Below are 14,925 nucleotides of genomic sequence, written 5' to 3' on the forward strand. Positions count from 1 at the left end.
TGTTTCCTAGTTGAAAGACAGTGAATTCTACCTCTGGCTCCTTTTTACTTGACCATTCAGTGTATGACTTTAGACAAGACCTTCAAATTTTCTATGCCTTCATTTCTCCTTCTATAAATTGAAGATGATAACAGAGGCCCACCAGGTATGTTCTGACAAGTTAAAATAGATGAAATCTACTTTTGAAATTAAGAACTAAAACAACACTAATTTATTTGTTTTCCATCATTACTGACATAATGGCCTAAATATTTATCCTTTTCCTGTGTGATCTTAAAAGTAGGGGGTGTGATCATTTTGTGGAAATTTTTTGTTTGCCAATCATAAAGAAGAAGGTATAAGAAAAGGCAGGAGGTTGGCTGGGCATGGTGGCTTATGCCTCTAATCCCAGCACTTTGAGAGGCCAAAGTGGGAGGATTGTTTGAGGCCAGAAGTTTGAGACCAGCCTGGGAAAATAGCCAGATTCTGTCTCTACCAAAAAAAAAAAAAATTAGCCAAGCGTGGTAGTATGTAACTGTAGTCCCAGCTACTTAGGAGGCTGAGGCAGGAGGATCACCTGTGCCCAAGCTTTCAAGGTTACAGTGAGCTATGATCATGCCACTGCACTTCAGCCTGGGCAACAAAAGTGAGACCCTGTCTCAAAAAAAAAAAAAAAAAAAAAATGACAGGAGGCTAAGGAAAACATTAAAGGAGTAAGGAAAGCAGTGAGTGATTAGTAGAAGCTGCTGAGGAGGGGAATGAGAGAGTGTGTGAAGGATCTGTAACTTTAAATAAATCTCTTTTGGATCTCAGGTTATTGTAAGCTGAGGGAGATGGGGAGGAGTTAGTCTAGAACTGGGCTGTCTAATATGGTAGCCAGTACCCACAATAACTCAGATAAAATGGAAAATTCCATTCCTTAGTAACATTAGTCACATTTCAACTGCTCAGTAGCCACATTAGAAGCCACTATATTGGACATCACATATATGCGCCAATTTAATCATTGCAGAAAGTTCTAAAGAACATTGCTGTCTAAAAAAAAAAAAAATCACTGGTAAGGTATCTTCTAGCCTTGATATTGTGTGATTCTGAGTTCAGGAAGGCAGCTAAAGAGATACCCGAAGAGGCTACAATAGCAACAGTAGATAAAATGAAAACACCCCAAATTGAAATTATTATGTAAAAACTTTACAGCACTTTTTCAGCCTTGAAAAAGGAGAGTATTATAATTGGAGGAAGGTGATCATTAAAGTAAATCTAATCTAATATCAAACTGAAAGCTTATATACCACCTCACCTCTATGAAAAGATTGTGATTACCTTTACAAAGTAGCATCCGCTGTCAGATACCCTACGCTGGGACTCTCGGGACACCAATACTTTAGTGCACAATCTATTTTTTTTTCTTTTGGCTTCTGGATGCATTAGCATTTCATGTACTTCCAACAGTTTTACATCCCTAATTTGAGAATTTTATAGCATGATAGGAATTGTGGCCTAAAGGCCCAGCACACGGAAATTCATACCACCATCAAACTGCCAGGAACAGAGTTCTGGTTCCTTGACCGTTTCTAGGAATAGTTATCACCAGGGCAATCAGGAAGAAGTGATCTAATCTCTTGTTGAAGATTTCAATTAAGCACACTTGCTTTTGCATTTTGTTTGAGATCAGGAAAAAAAAAAACAGAAAAGATGAATCTTAGAACATTCCTCATAGCACCATAAAGATAAACTTAGTTTTTATGTCTTAGACATAATGGTCCTTCTAAAAAAAATGTATATTTATTTTGACTTTCTTAAATCAAGTGATACAAATTTTTAAAACATCAAGTTTCATACCAATTCTTGTTTTGTGACTTATTTTAATCATCTGAACAATATTTTGAAGCATTTGAAACAACTGAAAAAAGGATTTTTTATTGGTCATGAAGAAAAAAGTAAAGTTTAATTCTTTAGTATTAGAAACATCCTTTCTTAAAAAATAAAGTTCGGTGCTTAATGAATTATGGCTTTTCCCCCTTTCCCTTTATTCTTGCTGAGAAACACTATGATGCTTAAAAACTGTTCACAATCTTTAAAGGGGAAACTCATATTTCTGATCTTATCCTTCCTTGAATTTAGAGTCTTCTGCAATGATAAGAAAGATGATCTTGGCTATCATAAGATTAGATTAGGTTTCTATAAAACTGGTAAAGGCATGGCAAACTGATTTTTCCTTTATCATTCTCTATATGACAGAACATTGAATTCAGCTAGTAGTTTTGAATACCTGTTACATACAAAGAACTGTTCTAGTCTTAGAGTTCTACTTAGAGGCTGAGTGAAGAGTAGTTTGGAGCACTACAACCATGCTACCCATTTTAGGTTTGATGTTGATTCCAAATTGCCACCACAGTGTCCACCACAGGTTTGGTCTACTATGGACAAGAGGGATAATGGTCAAAGTCAGAAAGAGAGAGAAAGAAATGGGACCAGAGACAGCCTGTAGTGATACAGGCAAGCGAAGAAAGGCCAGTGGGATCTGAGATAACTGCAGGCAAAGGCAAAAGAGGCATGAGGTCAGAGGAGATCTAAGTAGTTGCTGGTACTATGGAGAAGCAGGCAATGTCCTAGAGTATGCATGTAGAAACTCACCAAAGAAACTGGTCAGGGTGCAACCAGTTGGAAAGAAGAGCACTGAGTTCAATCACAGTCACAGTTATTGGAAGAGGAGATGTAATGTGTTGGACACTGTATTCAGAATCACTGGATTCTAGCAGAGAGCCATCCTGGATGGACACCACCTGTTCTAGAACCCTAAACATGGAAGGCAGTTTCTCAGAGTTGTGTCAAAAGCAAATGCATTGTTGCTCCTCCCATCTTTTTGGAGGAATTTTTTTTTTTTTTTGAGGAAGGAGGTTAAAAACTTGTATTTTGTACTCTTCATGAACTAACAGGATATACAGTGATTATAAGAGGTAGCTATAGGGAAGATGAGGGGCAGCTCTCAGACACAGAGTGGGGCTGGTGGTGAACTGGTGATTCTGACTGAGGGAGCCAATGGCTATGAACGGAGGAAATAGATGAGTGTTGAGGGAGGGGCTGTAGGAGATATGAATGGGCATTGGTGACAAGGGAAAAACAAGATAGAGGAGAAAAGGATGGAAAGAAAAGAGAATAATTTTTAAAAAGAGCAAGGGCATGGTGAGAGGAACAAAGATAAAACGGGGGATGGAGATAGGGAAAGATAAAAGAGGGAGATAAGTATTAATAATTCTAATATGTTGTCATCAATCATATTTGAGACAGTGGGTCATATGACACAAGCCATACAAAGGTGAATAGATTAGCTCCTGGTCCCAAGGTGCTTCAAGTCTTATGTGTACAGCACAGATTATTTATATTATCTTTATTAAATGATTTACATTCTTACCCTGAGCATGAAATTATTTCATTATAGTCTAATCACAAAGTCCATCAACAATGAAAATACAACTGGAAACTCTGAAATGCTTCAAAACAACCTCTTCTCTCCTTAGTAATATCACAAGGGAGTCAGGCTGACATTTTAAAAGAGTAGCTATCTCAGTCTTTCTTACTGAAATCCTCTAAAGCAAGGTTTCTCAACCTTAGGTCTATTGACATTTGGGGCCAGACAATTCTTTGTTGTGAGGGGCTGTCCTCTGCATTGTAGGATGTTTAGCAGTATCCCTGGCCTGTACCCACTAGATGTCACTAGCACTCCCCATTTGTGACAACCAAAAATGTCTCCGAACAACATTGGGAGCAAATGTCCCCTGAGGGACAAAATTGCCCCCAGTTGAGAACCACTACTCTATAGAAAAATAATCTGATTTCCATGACTGTTCCATATCAGATACATTAAGATTCTATTTAGAAATGCTACATGTGACCAGCACTACTGGACCCTTTTCCTACAGCAGAAAATGATTCCCTGAGTACCTAAAATCTATGCAGCAATCATGCTAAAATGCAGTCTACTTTAGAAAGGTTTACCTCAATTACTGGTGAGAACGAAAGGAATTTGTCTTCAAATGTGACTTACATAAAGAGCTTACACTGCATTTTTGCGGACCTCCCTTTCCCTTCGTGTCACACTTTTGGTGCTACCTTCTCCTTTGCCCCTTGACCCAACTATGAATATAGATACTTTATCCTTGATCTAGATCTGTGATGTCTAATATAGTAGCCACTAGGTACATGTGGCTATGCAACAGAGGAACTAAATTTTTTATTTTATTTAATTTTTAATTAAATTGAAAAACTGATACTCAATTCAGGTACTGGAATAATTTGAGTATATGAATCTGTTAGTTAGGCTCTCCAGCTCTTCTCGGGACAAGGATTCCCTACTTTGGTGCTGTCTATGAGCAGTTGTTCCATCTTGGAAGAAGGATAAGGGTGGGTACTCTGTTTTGGTATTGCCCATTCTTAATCCTATCTTGATCAACTGCTACACCTGGGGAAGGAGGGAATGCTTTATCAATCTGAGAATTCCTCAGCCCAGGCATAATAGGATGTAGAAAGTGATCCAGAGTAATCTAAGGGTAATTATGCCATTAGCTTGATTCTGCACTGTGGTTCACCCTCCCCAGGTGGACTTTCCTAGAGGGAGCTCATATACACCTGTTGATCATTTAATAGCATCCCACACCTTCCCTTCCCAAGACTGGGTTAATAAAAGGAAACAATCTGAGAGAGTGGGTCGGTCAGTAAGTGAACAGATTAATTTCACCTGTCTTTTAAAAAATACAATTATAAAGCTGTATCCCATTATATTCCTATTTATTAGAACTGACCAAGATATTCTCACCCTCAAGGTAGGTCCCATTCTCTGTGTTCCAAACAACATCACTTCTATGAGACTAAGTTCTATGATGTCGAGGACTTTTTACCATTTCTTACGCATTCATTCAACAAATATTTATTGAGTGTATGCTGTGTGCCTAAGCCTCTATTCTAGGCACTGGGTATATAGCAGGGAATAAGATAAATAAGATCCCTGCTGTTTTAAGCCTACATTACAGTAAAAGGAAACAAACAAGACAAATATCTAATAGAAATAAGTGGTATGTAGAATATAATAATGAACTGAAATGAAACAGTGCCTGAATGACTATTACAAGTCGTTAGAAAAGGCTTTTCTGGGGAGCTGACATTCTAACTGAAATATAAATGTCCAGCCTTGGGAAGTTCTGCAGAAGATAAGTCCAGGCAAAGGCAACAGCTAATGCAAAGTCTCTGATAGGAATGAATCTGGGATGTTACAGGAATTTAAAGTAGGCCATGTGTTTAAAGCACTAGATTAAGGGGAAAGTGGCATAAGATTAGGTCAGAGAGGTCAGAAGGGGCCAGAATGTGTATTCTAAGAATGATGAGGCATCACAGGAAGGGTGGAACATGATCTGATTTTTGCTTTTAAAAGATCATTCTGGCTCCTTAAAGAAACAAGAGTGCAAAAAGAGCAGAAGCAAGGAAACCAGTCAAGAGGCTACAGTAGTAACCCAAGTGAGAAAAAGATGGTGGCATAGACCATGGGTTTGCAGTGGATAGGAAGAGAAATAAACACATTTAAGGAACATTTGAGATAAAGCCAGAGCAACTTGCTAATTGTTATAGACTCCTAAATTCTCAGATAAAAAGATGTTTATCTATTAGGTTAAACATACGTAATTGCTGTTTTTGTAGGTCAAAAACAGTCAAATACCAGCAATTTCAAATGATGTAACCTAATAGAAACAAAATAAGGACAGACAAGAATCTAGAGAAGAATGGAACAGGAAAAGGGACTTTGAGATGGGCCTAATTAATTTATTAAAATGAAAATTTGTATTATTCTCTTCTCCTTAAAACTTTCTGTGGAAGATACCCTTGTCAAAGAACCCCTTTGTCTAAAGACAAATTGCCAACAAACCCAATGAGATTCAGAACACTGCTACAATAACATGTTTCTGCACAAACTTACACCTCCATCTAGATAGCACGTTTCCTAAGCTGATAAAAATCAGGTTATCAATGAATAGCGGTAGAGTACGAGGTTAAGAGAAAAACGCCTGGATATGAATCCTGTTCTGCCAGTTAGTAGCTATATGATCGTGGCTAATACACTCATTCTCTCTGTGCCTCATGTTCCCCATTTGTAAAACAATATTGTAATGGTGTCTGCCTCATAAAGTAGGAATTATATGAGTGACCCAATATAAAGGTTTTAGAAGAGTCCCTGGCACATATTAAGTGTTATAAAAGTCTTAGCCCCTACTAATAGCGCTGCTAGGTCTGTTTGTTAGCATTAAATTCAGCATTTTCTTCCTCTCAAAGCTGCTTAAATCAGTTAATTGGTATTTGGTCTTCATGAACTCGCTGCATTGTTGCTGTTGTATTTTTAAACAATATCCATAATCTTAACAATTACCATAATTTTGAACTGCTCCCTAATACCTACTCCAATCCCAACCCCAACAGTCTAGCAGAGGACAGCAGAAGCCACCACCCAGCCTCGCCCTCACTCCGACACTCACCGGCCAGACCTCCTCTCCCATCTGTTTTTAGTGTCCGGTCCAGGGAGGGCCCAGCTCACATAGCGGTTTAGGGAGTTGCGCTGGAACCCTTAGCAACCGTAAGTGGCTAGAGGTCGCGAGAGAACAGGAAAAGGGGGCCGGCATTTCCCGGCTCCCGAAACACTGGGGTTCCGGCCTGGAAAGAGATCCAAGGGTCCTACATGGATAAAGAGGGGACCCATTTGTGTGAATCTGGAAACACTGGCAGCCGGTTTGGACTGGGCTCACGGCCGCTGGGCCCTTCTCGAAACGTAGGCCCACCCCGACCTGTGGAAATCTCCGGAATGCCTGGGGACCTGCATCTGCCGCGGCCCTCAGCTTCCTATCTCAGCCTTTTCTGCAGTTGTCGACTATAGCCTGAGGCTTTGAGCGTGAGCCTGGGGTCCAGCAGGCCCAAGCTCCGAGGGGGCCAGCGGGCCTGCGGGGAGAGGAGCGGTCCTGCAGAGCTGCCGCCTCAGGAGAGACCCCAGTCGACCGCTGCCGGGAAAAGAAGCGTTCTGCTGTTTTAGTTCAGCCGCAGGCGCTTGTCTCCCATAAAGGGGCGGGCTGGGACGCTTGCGACTTTGGGTCAGACCAGGGAGGGGCGCCGAGGAGCGTTCCTCCATTCACGTCTTGTGCTTGCCGACCGTACTTTCTCACTGATCTGGCCGAACCTTGTGTACCTGGGGAAACGAAAAGTGGCCTGGCTTGACTCTCTCTTATCCTTAGGGGAAAGTGAGGACCCAGAGCGAAATGGGTGAAGAGTGCCGGCGCTAGAATCCTTTAGACCTGGGTTCAAATTCTGATTCCACCACTCTCCAGAGAACCCAAGGCAATTTTTAAAGCCTCTCCAAGCCTCAGTTTCCTTGTTTGTGTAAATCGGTTTAATAATTTAGTGCTTATTTTATATGCTGGTTTTGACGATTAACTAGAGTGCATGTAAAAACTTAATCTTAGGACATTTCTCTCCTTTCCTGGGTGTCAGCTAACACTCTCATTCTTGTCAGACCAATGAGACTAATTAACCAACTTTCATTTTTCTGGAGCACGTGTAAAAAAGGAGTAAAGTGCAGGACTTGGGTAAGGGAGAAACCAAGAAGAATGCAAAAGATTGACCATCACTGTGAGCTTCATATAGGTGCGCATCTCAGCACTTTCACCTCATTTGGCTTCTGGCAGGTGATGGGTTCTTGATAAGTAGTTGGATAAAAAAGGACCAATTTAGGAATTAAGACTAGAACAGAAGGGAGGAGATTAATCAGATGGATTAATTTAGCTAGTTGGCAAAACAAGTCCAACCACTTTTCCTGGCAAAATGCATGCACATCTGCATATTTCAAGGGCTACCATGTAATGCAATTGGGAGAGTGATCTCAAAAGACACCTAAGCTGAGGAAGCTTTAATCTATTTGACAGCAAATGTAACAATAGCAAGAAATATAAGACAGAATGTGATCAGTGCTAAATAAGTCGTAAAATCCTGAGAAAGAGAGAAGGAACTGTTACTATTAATAGAATAATAGACCAATGTTTTAATTGAGTAGTGAGCAATGAGACAAACCCTTTGACTTGGGAGTACTGGGGAAATGTTACCATGATTATGGGATAGGGAGAGAGACATTCTGGAAGGCAGTAAAAGGTAAACGGGATTGCTAATGGTAGAAAAAAGGGTAAAATTTAAATGTCTATAAACAGGGGAATAATTACACATGCCATGTTCTATTGGGGAATACCATTTAGCCTTTAAAATGATGTGATCGATGAAAAAAGTACCGGAACAATATACACTATTTTCTTATATATATGAGATATATATAAGAATATATATTCTATATTCTTGGAAGAAAACTATATAGATGTAATTATTAATATGTATGGTATTTGTGCATGTTAAGGAAAAGGATGCACTCCAAACAACAGTGATTATTACCCCTATGTTTAAAAAGTGTAGTTTTCACCCTATTTAACCTGCCACAGTTTTATGTATACTGGCAGAAGACACTAGACTCCTAGGTCAGAGACAAAAGACTTTATTACTTAATAACTCAGACCTCACTAGCTTTTGTGGGGGCTGGGCCTAGAAGAAAGGATGGATGGATGGAAAGAACGTGAGCAGGGTGAATGAAGAGTCAGGCGAAAACGGGCTGCCCGAAATTGCTTGTTTGCTGTGTGCAAAGGTCAGCTGAAAACAGCTGATGCCTATGGAAGTTGTTAAAGACATTAGCAAACAGCCCTGACCTTTTGCACGTGTCCTTCCTTGAAAATAAATACCGGGAGGAACTTAGCTGAGGAGGCTATTTTCTCCTTCGGACTTTGGCTTTTTCCCTTCTCTCTAAACACTGAGTAATTATTCATTCCTTTGCTAGTGAGCTCAGGAGTGAAAAGCAGCCCCTAGAAGTGGTGACCCCGACGTGATTCAGGAATCCGCGTGTCCAGTGACCATTTTCGTTGTCCGGACTACAAGGAGAATCATCCCGGTAAGGGACAGTCCCCTCCGCTGCTTTGGGAAAGGGACCGACGCGTATAGTTTCAGAAGGGGATTCGTAACATGGGGTAAGAGCTGACAAAAGATCAGCGAATTTGCGCACTTTGCAGCGCCCATTAAAAGCTGCTCAGCGTTCTGTTGAACCTCTTATATTCAGTAAGGCAACATTGCCCCATGTTCCCAGATGAGGGCGCGTTAGATTTACAACTCTGGGAGCGAGTAGGGAAGTTTTTTAAGAAGAATTCTGGGCAGGGGGTTCCCGTGCCCCTTGCCGTGTTAACTTCATGGAGCCTGGTGAGAACAGCGCTGACTCCCTTACATGTTCCTACGGGTTCTAATCCCTTGGAACCCTCTCCGCCGCCACCGCCGCCGTCTGCTCGGCCAGAGAAGCCAGAAGCGGGCGTCCCCTGCCATTCTCTTCACCATTGCCTTCTGTGGTTCAACAGAAGGAGCATCTACCTCCTTCTCCTCCAACCCTTTTCAAAGGGGATCTCTGGTCCTCCTCTGGTAAACCATCCGCTTTTCAACATTGCCTACAGGAGGGCCAGTCTTTATGGGGATGAGATTTGCTAGAACGGAATCTTCCAACTACCTAGCCTTTTCATTAGGGGCCACCGCTCAGGTGCATCCAATACCACCCACACCTTTGCAATGGACTACTAATTCACCCATCTGGATAGAGCAGTGGCCGTTAACCAGGATAAATTAAAACATTTAAAATCTTTTGTCTAGGACCAACTTAAAGGGGAACATACAGAACCTTCCCTGAGCCCTTGGCACACTCCCGTATTCGTCATACCTAAAAAGAACAATAAGTGATGTTTACTACAGGACCTAGGAGCTTAGTCCGGATGGGACCTCTACAACCCGGTCTTCCCCAGCTGTCATTAATTCCAAGAGATTGGCCTTTGACTGTAATTGATTTAAAACATTGTTTTTTCACAATTCCTCCAGCGAAACAAGACCGGGAAAGGATTGCATTTTCTGATCCCACTTATAATGCCTATCAGGCTGACAGGTATCACTGGAAAGTTCTTCCACACAGAATGTTAAATAGTCCCACTATTTATCAATATTATGTTCATCAAGCCCTACTCCCTTCTCGGCACCAGTTCCTATCTGCTATCATCTATCACTATATGGATGACGTATTATTAGCTTCTACTCAAGCAGAATTATCATTGTTTGCCCATGTACAAACATATACTGCCATTCATGGGTTGCAAATTGTCCCAGACAAAATATAACTTACCCAACCCTGGCGCTAGCTTAGTTATCTACTTTTTTCACGTTCCCTGTGACTCCAACAAATAACAATCTCCTTGCTTTCTACCCTGACACTACATTCATTACAACTTTGGGGACATGTGAATTGGATACATCCCACTTTAGATACTAACCAACAAATACTTCATCTTACTAATGCATGAAAAGGATGATCCAGACCCATCTTCACCTCGTTCATTAACATCTCTGTCATTACAGGAATTCCACGCTATCAACAAAGCCCTTAGTTACTGTCAACTGTCAAGCATTGACCCTGACAAACCCATTCTTTTATTTATCTTCAACACCCCCCTATCTCTAACCGCTCTTATAGGCCAATTAACACATCACATGTTCCTTTGAAATGGTTATTTTTACCTCACACTCCCCCCAAAACCCTTTCTCCCCTTCTAGATCTTTGCACCTTTAATTATTAAGGGACACTGTTGTACACAACAATTGCTTGCATTAGATCCACACACTATATATCTCCCTATTCCTAAGAACTGCTTTAAAGCAACTTTACTTAATTCTTTACTTTGGCAATCAGCCCTTGCAAGCTATGTAGGTTCTCTTTCCTTCCATTACCTCTCTGACAAGCTTCTCTCCACTCTCTCCTTCCTGTACAACTGCTTACAAAACTCTCCCCTACACCTCTTCCTGCCGCCTGGACAATGTTCACAGATGGCTCAGGACGATCATCTAAAGCAGGAATTGCATGGAAAGATGGTGATTGGGAATGTTTATCCACCTCCAATTTTCCCTCTACTCAACAAGCAGAATTATGGGCGCCTATATTAGCTTTAAAAACATTTCCATTAGAACCCCTAAACATCATCACCAACTCCCATTATGTATTCTATTCCATTCTCCATATCGAAAATGCTGTCATGAAGGATATACCTAATGAAACTTTACTTCAACAATTCCTTGTTCTACAGTGCTTATTAGATATCAGGCGACACCCCCTCTTTATTTCTCATATTCAAGTTCATACCCCTTTGCCTGGACCTCTGACAGAAGGAAATAATGCTGTTGATCATCTTGTTTCCTACCATGTATATTCCACTAATGCCTTTAAAAATGCCATAACGTCCCATGAGTTCTTTCACCAAAACACTCAAACGCTTACTAAACAGTTTCCCATTACCCAGAATCAAGCTCGTCACATAATATGTGCCTGCTCAGCTTGTCAGGCTGTACAAGGTGTGCCTTTATCACCTGGGGTTAACTCTCCGGCTTAACTCCTAACTCACTCTGACAAATGGACATTACTCATTTCCCTGCCTTCAGGTGCCTTCGATATCTACATGTAGCTGTTGACAGTTAGGAATGATTCATGCCACTCCATTATCAGGTGAGGTGTCTCCCATCCTATCACTCATTTGTTAAACTCCATCGCTTATCTAGGGCTTCCTCATCCTGTAAAGACTGATGATGGACCCTGTTACACCGCAGTTGCTTTCAGACTACTTTACAGGACTGGAACATTTGCCACATCACTGGCACTCCATATAACTCTAATGGGCAGGCCAACCAAACCTTAAAAAATTATTTGGAAAAACAAAAGGGGGCGTACCCTGCCCCTCCACAACACAGTAGCAAAAGCATTATACTCTGTTAATTTTTTTACTTTGTCCAGTCTCTAGCCACCCTCCACCGTGATCCTTTGTCATTTATATGTCCCTTTCCAGATCCCACCCCAAGCCCTGACAGAGTGTGTGGGTGCGGTGGTGGGACTCCACAGGAACCTGGGACAGCCCTTTTGGTGTGTTAACATGGAGAAGAGGATATGTTTGTGTTCAGACTTCTATAGGTCCCCAGTGGTTCCCTTCCAGACAAGTTCACCTACATGATGAGCTGGATTCCATAAATGAAATGTCTCTCCCTCCAGCTGCTGCCGATGGGGGTCCTGCTGTGACAGACACATAACACCACGATGGTGTCCAGGATCATGTGGGGTCAACTGAAACAACTGAAACAACTAGAGACACAGGCCACAGACAAGGTATCCCCAGGGTAGGGGGGTCCTCCTACCCTGGGGAGCACTTTCCTGGTGTATTTGGCTATTGTTGCCTGTAATAGCAGTCAGGTTCCCCGAGGGCTGCTTTGTAGCCTTTTTCTCCTTTTATTTCTCCCAGGCAGTATAGCCACAGTTTACCGGGCTCATGTCTTCAACCCGCCTGTGTTTAAGGCCATAACATGGTGGGACTCGGAGATCCCTCTGTCTACCAATAACTCGACATGGACTGGAGGAGTATGGTTGCCTCTACGTTCCTGGCAAAAAGTTGAACAGACTGGCTTAATATCAGAATCAGTAGTTTATCATTCCTCTAATCCTCCTGTGTGTGTTACCAACTTACATGATATAACATGGTGCATTACCATGATCACCCAAAAATATATTATCAATGGTTGTGCTGGGTCTTGTCACTTTCTGTCTTTTTATTTTCTAGGAGGACAGATCTGCCAATTGATGACCTCCCAGCGCCATTATGAAAAAACACTGGCTGAAGCTTACATCTCTTTCTCCTACTCACTCTGTCTCTAATTTTAAATGAAAAAGGAGACATGTGGGGGCTGGGCCTAGAAGAAAGAATGGATGGATGGAAAGAATGTGAGCAGGATGAATGAAGGGTCAGGTGAAAACGCCTCCCCAAAGCTGCTTCTTTGCTGTGTGCAAAGGTCAGCTGAAAACAGCTGACCTGTACAGAATTTGTTAAAGAAATTAGCAAATGGCCCTGACCCTTTGCATGTGTCTTTGGAAATAAATATGGGGAGGAACTTAGCTGAGGAGGCCATTTTTTCCTTCAGACTTTGGCCTCTCCCCTTCTCTCTAAATACTATGTGTTTTCAGTAATTATTCATTCCTTTGCTACCAAGCTCAGGAGTGAAAAGCAGCCACTACAAGCTTTGTGTTTCCTTGTCCCCAAAGCCCACAGAAGTGATGTGGAGAAGCCCAAGTAGATGTAGCTCACACAGTGGGCTTATATCCTAGCAGAGGAACCCCAAGCTTAGAAAAATCCAATCTTTGCTAAACTTTGCCCCAGAATGAGACATTATCCTTATTATCCTGGTCAAGAAACAAATCTACTCTAGAAAGAGATATAAACATCCTTGAAAAGATAATCTGAAAGAAAACTCTGCCACAATCCTTGCATAAATTCAAGAGCCCTTTGGAGAATTGTCTCCCAACACTCTAGGTAATAGCATTTAGGGGTAGAGATGCCAGCTTTTTATTTTTAACTTTACATACTTCTGGGCTATAATTTTATCACGTTTAATTTTAATTTTTTTTTTTTTGAGACAGTCTCGTGCTGTTGCCCGGGCTAGAGTGCCATGGCATCAGCCTAGCTCACAGCAACCTCAAACTCCTAGGCTCAAGCGATCCTCCTGCCTCAGCCTCACAAGCTGGGACTACAGGTGAGAACCACCAAGCCTGGCTAATTTTTTCTATTTTTAGTAGAGATGGAGTCTCACTCTTGCTCAGGCTGGTCTTGAACTCCTGACCTCAAGCAATCCTCCCACCTTGGCCTCCCAGAATGCTAGGATTACATGCATGAGCCACAGCACCTGGCCTTATTTTAATTTTTAAAAATATAATAAAAAATAGAAGGCAAGCAGAAGTTCAGACTTTTTAGTAAGAGATAAAAAGCCATTCAGGTTAGTGATTGGGAGAATAATATTTAAGGGCATGAACATAGTAACCAGGCCTTGGATAATTAAGACTATCTCAAGACTGTTGCAGTCACCTACATATGAGGTAATTAAAACTGAGAATAGTGGTTACATTAATGGAGAAGAGAAACATTACAATGGAGAAATCTGGCTCTGATGTTTTCTCGTTGATGTCCGTATTTCCATGGGTATATCAAGGAAGCCTCTCAAGCCTTGTATAACTTAGAAATTGGTGATATGATTGATAATAGTGATAACTCACTGGGGTTTTAATTTTGCATTTCCCTGATGAATAATGATGAGTATTCTTTCATGTACTTATTAGCCATTCATTTATCTTTTTTGTAAAGCATACATTCAAATCTTTTGCCTATTTATGCTGGATTGTCTTGAGTTGTGATAGTTCTTTCTGGATACCAGTTCTTTGTCAGATATACGTATTGCAAATATTTTCCAGTGTGTAGTCTTTTTTTACTTTCTTAATGGTGCTTTAGCAAAAGACTTAAATTTTAATGATTTAAATTTTAGGACTTAAGATTTTGATGAAGATTTAAAATTTTGAAGTCAAATTTATCAATTATGTTATCAGTGCCTTGTATGTCCAGTTTGAGAAATCTCTGCCTAGGCCATGATGCTATTTTACTTCCTACATGTACACAGCTGTGTGCACAGCGTGTACAGATATAGTTGTGTGCACAATATATCTGTATAAATACATATATGCACAACTTTGGATTTAAAAAATTCTTTTTTAAATATGAAAAAAGAAACATTTCTAGTCTGTCACCAGTTACCTCCAATTACTATCCCAGTTGGAAGGCAAGAACTGTGAAATAAAGAGCAAAAGTAAGTGCACTGGGCCTGTCGCGGTGGCTCACACCTGTAATCTGGTGTACTCTGGGAGGCCGAGGTGGGTGGATCGCTCAAGCTCAGGAGTTCAAGACCAGCCTGAGCAAGAGCGAGACCCCCGTCTCTACT

At 41.2% G+C, this 14,925-nt stretch overlaps 2 long non-coding RNA genes across 5 annotated transcripts in view; one reads left to right on the forward strand and one right to left on the reverse strand.

The window, feature by feature from the left end:
* Positions 1-14,925, reverse strand: part of LOC123638424 — a 42,128-nt gene that overhangs the window by 25,950 nt on the left and 1,253 nt on the right. Inside the window, exon 1 of one of the 2 annotated variants that reach the window (XR_006735351.1) lies at positions 6,501-6,585. The exons of the other annotated variant lie outside the window; for it this stretch is intronic. This is a non-coding gene — a long non-coding RNA (uncharacterized LOC123638424). Of the gene's footprint in view, positions 1-6,500; positions 6,586-14,925 lie in introns of those variants that run through there. 2 annotated transcript variants of the gene reach the window in all.
* Positions 106-13,149, forward strand: LOC123638421. 3 transcript variants are annotated; one of them, XR_006735346.1, is made up of 4 exons: positions 106-145; positions 8,885-8,995; positions 12,164-12,277; positions 12,726-13,149. It is a non-coding gene; the product is annotated as an uncharacterized LOC123638421 (long non-coding RNA). The 3 variants fall into 3 exon arrangements; XR_006735345.1 differs by lacking the exon at positions 106-145 and adding an exon at positions 7,548-7,656; XR_006735344.1 differs by lacking the exon at positions 106-145 and having other exon boundaries at positions 8,813-8,995.

Source organism: Lemur catta, chromosome 5, assembly GCF_020740605.2.
Source record: "Lemur catta isolate mLemCat1 chromosome 5, mLemCat1.pri, whole genome shotgun sequence".
Classification (NCBI taxonomy): Eukaryota; Metazoa; Chordata; class Mammalia; order Primates; family Lemuridae; genus Lemur; species Lemur catta.